Source organism: Malania oleifera, chromosome 7 (genome assembly GCF_029873635.1).
Source record: "Malania oleifera isolate guangnan ecotype guangnan chromosome 7, ASM2987363v1, whole genome shotgun sequence".
NCBI lineage: Eukaryota > Viridiplantae > Streptophyta > Magnoliopsida > Santalales > Ximeniaceae > Malania > Malania oleifera.
In genome coordinates, this window is record NC_080423.1 from 98,519,597 (window position 1) to 98,527,846 (window position 8,250).

The window sequence follows — 8,250 nt, forward strand, 5'->3', positions numbered from 1 at the left end:
CTTCTTTCAGGATGGACCTTGGTGGCAATAGTGCCCACGCCAGTGGGAGTGAGGGTGCTGGACCCTCAGGCGCTGCAGGTAGTGATTCAGATGCAGTCTTACGCAGTGTTGCACAGCAGGTTATGGCAGAAATTACCAGGAGTTCGAGAGAACAGGGTGGTCCGTCTATAGGCCACGGTTGTACGATCGAGAAGTTCATAAAGATGAATCCTCCAGCTTTCTCAAGAGGAACGGATCCTGCAGTCGCTGAGAATTGGGTGTAGGAGATGGAGAAAATATTTACAGCACTGCAGTGTTCAGAGGAGCAGAATGTGCTGTTTGCCACCTACAGACTGACTGGAGAGGCCGAGAGATGGTGGTCAGCAGTGAGATTGTTAGAGCAGCAGAGGACTATACCTGTAGAGATGACTTGGGAGCGATTTAGAGAGATATTCTTCGACAGGTATTTTTCAGCCTCTTCCAGGGAGGTTAAGATTACGGAGTTCCTGAATCTGAAGCAGGGACAGCTGTCAGTACAGTAGTACGCGGCGAGGTTCATCAAGCTATCTCGCTTCGCCCCATACATTATTCCAGATGAGACGAAGAAGGTACGACAGTTTGAAAGAGGCTTGAGGAGAGAAATTTACAAGTAGGTATCGATATTGAAGTTGCAGGACTTCACCGAGTTGGTTGACCGAGCCACTATAGCAGAGATTGGTGAGTGATTGGAGGCTGAGGAGCAGAGGCAAAAGAAGAGATCCATACCTTCTGATTTTCAGCAAGGAGCCAACTGTGCCGCGTGGAAGAGAGGTGGCTATTATAGGGATCGGAGACAGAAGACCGGGAATCGCGGTTTCCAGGGTGCACAGCCATCTCCCGCATGCCCATCTTGCGGGAAGAGACACCTGGGAGAGTGTCGTGCTGGGCGAGGTGTCCGCTACAAGTGCGGGGAGCCAAGACATATGATGAGGGAGTGTCCGACACAGATTGGTACTGTTCCTAGACCTACACGAGGAGGTTACCAGGCACCACGAGGAGGCCAGCAGAGGAATACGACCCTAGCCAGAGTTTTTGCTTTGACACCGGGCGATGCTGAGGTGGCAGGAGATGTGGTGACAGGTACTGTTTCAATACTGTCATTTAAAGCTACTATTTTGTTTGATTCTGGGGCGACGCATTCATTTATCGCCTGGGATTATGTTAAATTGTGTGGGTTTGAGCCTCAGCAGTTAGAAATTAGTTTGTCTGTTGCTACACCAACTGGGACCGTAGGGGTATACTCAGGGACTGTCCAGTGGATATTCAGGGGAGGTCTTTGTTAGCTAATCTGGTGGTTTTAGACATGCATGGGTTTGAGGTAATCTTGGGCATGGATTGGCTAGCTGCCCACTATGCTAGCATTGATTGCCATCAGAGAGTGGTAGTGTTTAGACCTCCAGAGGGACAGGAGTACAGATTTGTGGGATCACGTGTGCGCACCCCACCTCCGTTATTATCTGCTATTCAGGTGTGTAAATTGCTATCAGAAGGTTGTCAGGGATATTTAGCCTATATGAAGGCTGTATCAGAAGAGGAACTGAGGGTGGAGGATATCCCAGTCGTGAGAGATTTTCCTGATGTACTTCCAGAGGATTTGCCAGGACTACCTCCTGATCGTGAGGTAGAGTTCATTATTGATATGGTTTCGGGGACAGCACCGATTTCGAAGGCGCCGTATAGAATGGCACTAGTAGAGCTGAAAGAATTGAAAGAACAGTTGCAGGAGCTGTTAGATAAGGGGTTCATTTGGTCCAGTGTGTCACCTTGGGGAGCACCAGTTTTGTTTGTGAGGAAGAAGGATGGCTCGATGAGATTATGCATCGACTATCGAGAAATCAATAAAGTAACTATCAAGAATAAATACCCGCTCCCGCGTATTGATGATTTGTTTGACCAGTTACAAGGGACACAGATCTTTTTGAAGATAGATTTACGCTCCGGGTACCATCAAGTGAAAGTCAGGGCGGAAGATGTTCTGAAGACGGCATTTAGAACACGGTATGGTCACTATGAATTTCTAGTTATGCCATTTGGGTTGACGAATGCTCCTACGATTTTTATGGATCTTATGAACAGGGTTTTTCACCAGTACTTGGATCGGTTTGTGGTAGTATTTATTGATGATATACTAGTGTATTCGAAGAGTCCAGAGGAGCATGAGGAGCATCTAAGTATAGTGTTGCAGGTATTGCGAGAGAAGAAGCTATATGCGAAGCTCAAGAAGTGTGAGTTTTGGCTGGAACAGGTTACCTTCCTTGGACACGTTATATCCAAGGGTGGTATTTCTGTTGATCCGAGTAAAATTGAGGCGGTAGTTGATTGGGTACAACCAAAGAACGTGCATGAGATCAGGAGTTTCCTGGGATTGGCTGGGTACCACCGCAGGTTTGTTGAGGGCTTTTCTCGAGGCCCGTTGACCAGATTGACCAGGAAAGGAGTGAAGTTTGAGTGGTCTGATGAATGTGAACAGAGCTTCCAGGAGTTGAAGCAGCGACTCATCACTGTGCCTGTGTTGACGATTCCTTCAGGAGAAGAGGGGTTCTTAATTTACAGTGATGCATCCCATAAAGGGCTCGGATGCGTGTTGATGCTGCGGGGGAGAGTGATAGCCTATGCCTCACGACAGTTGAAAGAATATGAGAAGAATTACCCTACCCACGATCTGGAGTTGGCGGCAGTTGTTTATGCGCTGAAGATTTGGAGGCACTATTTATATGGGGGTAGGTGTGAGATATTTACTGACCATAAGAGTTTAAAGTATTCTTCACGCAGAAGGAATTGAATATGAGGCAGAGGAGATGGTTGGAGTTAATAAAGGATTACGACTGCACTATTAGCTACCACCCGGGAAAGGCTAATGTGGTTGCTGATGCTTTGAGTCGGAAATCAGTGGAATCATCTGTATCTACAGTGGAGATTCAGCATCCGATTCAGATGGATCTGGAGAGGCTCGGTGTGGAGCTGGTAGAGGGCGATCACCAGGCGTTCATTGCTGACTTGGTTTTGTAGCCGACTCTATAGGAGAGGATTAAAGCAACTCAAAGGAATGATGCAGAACTAGTAGAGCTTATGGGAAAGGTACAGGATGGTCAGGAACCAGAGTTCAACATTTCAGATGATGGAGCCTTGAGGTTCCATACCAGGTTATGTGTTCCTGCCGATCTTGAGATCAAGAAAGTCATACTGGAGGAAGCACATCGATCCCTATATACTGTACATCCGGGTAGCACTAAAATGTACAGGGATCTCCGAGGGTCCTTCTGGTAGAGCAACATGAAGAGGGAGATAGCTCAGTTTGTGGGTCAGTGTTTGACGTGCCAGCAAGTGAAGGCTGAGCATCAGAGACCGGCGGGATGGTTGCAGCCACTCCACATTCCTAAGAGGAAGTGGGAGCATATAGCGATGGATTTCGTCTCAGGATTACCGCTAGCATTGCATGGACAGGATGCTATTTGGGTAGTGGTGGATCGATTGACGAAGACTGCCCACTTTTTGCCGATCAGAGTTAGCTACTCCATGGACAGATTGGCTGGGTTATACATCCACGAGATAGTTAGACTCCACGGCGTCCCAGTGTCCATAGTTTCAGATAGAGACCCACGATTTACATCTCGTTTTTGGAAGAGTCTGCAAGGGGCCATGGGTTCTCGGTTGTCGTTCAGCACAGCTTTTCATCCTCAGACAGATGGACAGATAGAGAGGACGATACAGATTTTGGAGGATATGCTGCGAGCATGTGTACTGGATTTTGGAGGTCGTTGGATGCAGTATTTGTCACTGGTTGAGTTTGCGTATAACAACAGCTACTAGGCCAGCATTGGGATGGCACCGTATAAGGCACTGTATGGCAGGAGGTGCCGATCCCCGTTGTACTGGGATGAGGTTGGAGAGAGACAGATATTAGGGCCAGAGCTGATACAGCAGACTCAGGATAAAGTCAGACTCATCAGAGACAGGATCAGGACAGCGCAGAGCCGGCAGAAGAGTTATGCTGATACTCGTCGGCGAGAATTGGAGTTTGACACAGGAGATCACGTGTTCCTGAAGGTGGCACCGCTGAAGGGTGTTATGAGGTTCGGGAGGAAGGGTAAGCTGAGCCCTAGGTATATTAGACCATTCGAGATTCTTGAGAGAGTGGGTCCAGTTGCCTATCGTTTGGCATTACCACCGGTCCTATCTAGGATCCATGACGTATTCCACGTTTCTATGCTGAGAAAATACGTCCCAGACCCCTCCCATGTGATTAGATATGAAGCACTGGAGTTGGGCTATACGTTAGCTTATGAGGAAGTGCCAGTGCAGATTCTTGACTGGAAGGAACAGGAGCTACGAATGAAGAAGATTCCTGGTAAAAGTTCTGTGGCGCAACCATGTCATTGAGGAGGCTTCTTGGGAACTAGAGGATCATATGTGCCAGAGATATCCGCACTTATTCAGTGGAGTTAGAGTTGAGCCAGTCAAGTGAATGGAATATTGTTGTAGTTTTTATTTGTATAGTGTAACATAAGATAGATAAAGTTTTTAGTTTTGAAACGTGAATGGTTTTGGGAGAATTTTGACTAGTTGTAATCTCCCAGAGCCCTCGTTGTAACCACGGTATTCCTCCGCCGTAAGTGAGGGTAATCAATAAAAATAAGAAGTGTTTTCGCTAAGAAAGGGAAATAGGGGAATGGCAAATTTCGAGGACGAAATTTTAATAAGGTGGGGAGAATGTAAAAACCCCAAAAAGAGATATAAAATATTAGTGGATTGATTTCAAAAAAAAAAATAAAAATAAAAATAAAAATAAATAATTAAAAATAATAATAATTATTAATTAATTAAACGAATTTAAAAAAAAGAAAAAAAGAAAAAAAATTAATTAATTAATCGAATTTAAAAGAAAAAGAAAAAGAAAAAAAATTAATTAAAATTAATTTTTATTTTTTTAAATAAAATATATTATTATTATTAATATTAATTAAATATATTTATTATTATTATTATTATTATTATTATTATTATATACCTTCCTGAAGGATCTGAATCCTTCAGGAAGGATGTTTTAAATTGAAAGGCCCCCCCCCCAGATTATCTTCTTCTTCTTCTTCTTCTTTTCTTTTCTTTCTCTGTAACTCTCTGAACTCTCTCTCTCTCTCTCCTCACGTTCTCTCTCCCTCTCTCCTCGATTTCGTGATGAATTTTTGCCCGATCGAAAATCCGAAGATACCACTGGACTCCATTCGCCGCTGCCGTCATTTCTACCGGAGCAGATCGGTGGTAGGAGCGGCGTAAGCGTACTTCCTGGGGTAAGCCATTTTTCCATTTTTCTTTAATTTCTTACAAAATATAAGCCCAATTGACGAACGGACACCACCACGAGAATCTAGGGATGATTCTCTACAAGTCTAGTGGGACGGAATTCTAGTGGGGGTATCGTGCCAAAATCCCAAATTTGGGGTGCGGTGATTATTAAGGGGCTTATTTTTAATTAATTAGCATTAATTTAGAAATGCTAAAATATTAAGCACTTGGGACTGAAGTAGGATTTCTGGAATTTAGGCCTCGGGTGAGCGCCGCGAGTGTAATTTTGGGACCCGCAAGCAAAACTTGGAAAATTAAGTGGGGATGTTAAATAATAGTTTAAATATTAATTTGAGGTATATGAAGCCTAAGGAAGGCTAGATGAGTATTATTTTGAAGAAATAGATTAATTAATCTAGGAAAAAATGTAAATTGTAGGAATTAAATTTCGGGCGCCAAGGGCGTGAAATTTTGGGTCCTAAGGAATTTCTCAGTAGGCAGGTAAGGGAATAAACTAAAGTAGTAATTTTTCATACAAATTATTATTGATTATGAGTAAATTTATTTTCAGAAAAGCATATGTTATATTGTGTATTACGAATGAAATGTACGATTGGGAAAATACTGCTATGATGATTAAAATGTATATGTATGTATGAGATGAAAGAAATTCACGATTTTAGAATACGAAGTATGACTTTTAACAGCATATGTGTGGTATGAATATTATTTTATGTGAAATGTATTATGATGTGAAAGATTTTACGAACAAAGCATGATTTCAGGTATTATGAAAATATGAGTTATGTTGTGATGGTTTTGACGATTATGTGATAAATGATGTATTTTCAGTATATATATACCTGAAACAATTTTGGCGCGAGGCTATATATTTATGTTATCGGCACGAGGCCGTATTTATGTTTTTGGCGCGAGGCCATATATTTATGTTATTGGCACGAGGCCGTATTTATGTTATTGGCGCGAGACCATGTATTTATGTTATTGGCACGAGGTCGAATTTATGCTATCGGCACGAGACCGTATTTATATTATTGGCGCGAGGCCATATTTACTATGATTTTGGCGCGAGGCCATATGTATGATTTCGGCGCGAGGCCGTATCTATGTTTTCGGCACGAAGCCGTAATAATGTTATGTATGATCATGTATTATATGTTTTCATAACCAGGATGTTAGTTTAGTTCAGACCAGGAGCTCGGTACCGTAGCTATGGGTTAATTTTGGCACGAGGCCTTATTAGTGCTACCGTCCTACGAGGGGATGGGAGATGGATAGTCGATGTGGCTTTCAGTAGAGTGTGGACGTCCACCTGGCGGTTCGGACCAAGGTGTGACGGGCTCATCGTACTTATAGACATATTTGATTCGGCAGTGGTCGACCAACCATTGTCGGGTCCCGCCTTCGGGCTGCACAACCCGTCATGGGGGGTAATACATGACACCAGCTAGCTAATCATCCTGGGTTTATTTTCAGTACTACAGTTATAACAGATGATTTTATGTATGATATGATTTATTAACAAATATGAAAATATATGTTTACCCAGTACGATATGATTATGTTTATAGAATTATGAAATGTACTGTATACGTACAAATGCATTAAATATTCATGTTACCACACAGCTGTATTTAGTTTATTTTCCCTTACTGAGAAGTGTCTCACCCCCTAACTTAATTAATTTTTCAGGAGCTCCTAAGAGACTGGGGGGTCAGGGCCGTCGTTGAGCTAGTGAGATTACCCTGTTAGAAGGGTAAGATTTTGTAAAATGGTCAGAGTTATTTTGTGTTTGACCCTCGAGATATTTGGATGTATGTGAGGATGTATAGAATGCTCTGGTATTATGTTTTATGTTTGGATGTTTGAGATTTTATGTTTACTGCTGTTAGGTTTTTCGCTGTGTTTGACAGGTGTCCTCGTTACCCATGGGTTCGGGTTGACCATTTTATTTATTATGTGATATTTTATGTTAAGAAATTGAGGGACGTTACAATGATGTAACCCTGTATTTTGATGATAGTGCATTTTAGCCGCCGCTTGCTCCCATGGACGTAGGCATTCTATCGAACCATGTTAAATCCTTGTGTTGTTTTATTGTTGTTTCCATATCTGTATTATTTATCATAACTACATTGCACCATCGTTTTTTCGCAATAACAAGATACATGCTCTTTTCCAAGACAATAAATAAAATAATAATATTAAAATACACTAACAAAAAATATTTACAAGAAAGGAAAAGAGAAAGAAAATTGGAAAGCGCAATGTCACTTCCATTTTGTCAATATATATCTCTTCTATATATTTTAATCCCATTTTTAAAAAGATTAATTTTGAAAAAAAAAAAAGAAAAAGAGTTATTTCTGTCACGTTCTTTTGTCACTCACTTTTTTCCCCAAAAAAAGAGAAAGAAAAGAAAAATCAATTATTTTTTTCTCTAAATCAAACGTAATGTAAATTTGTGATGAGTGATTTGTCGTTTCTAGCTTTATTTTTTTCTTTAGGAATTTTTTTTTCTTAGTAGCATGTATAATTCAATGATGTTGAGCTCAATAAAGACTTCCTTCAAAACTTAAAATCATACCATCTTGGAAAGTATGATTTTACTCTTCCTTTTTGTCGGGTATATTCTCTTCCATCTATTCTGCTCCCATCTTTACAAAGATTAATATTGAAAAGAAAGAAATGAATTATTCATGTCACTTTCTTCTATTTCTCACTCTTTCGCACAAACAGGGAAAAAAAATAACTCGTTTTTTCGTCTGTATCACACAATGTAAATTTGTGACTTATGAAGCAGCTGTCACTATCTTTCCTTCTGGTTTTTTATTTAAGAAAAAAAAAAAAACTTTTCTTAATAGCATGTATGATTTAATGAATGCAAAGTTCGATGAAGACTTCCTTCAAAACTTAATCATATCATCC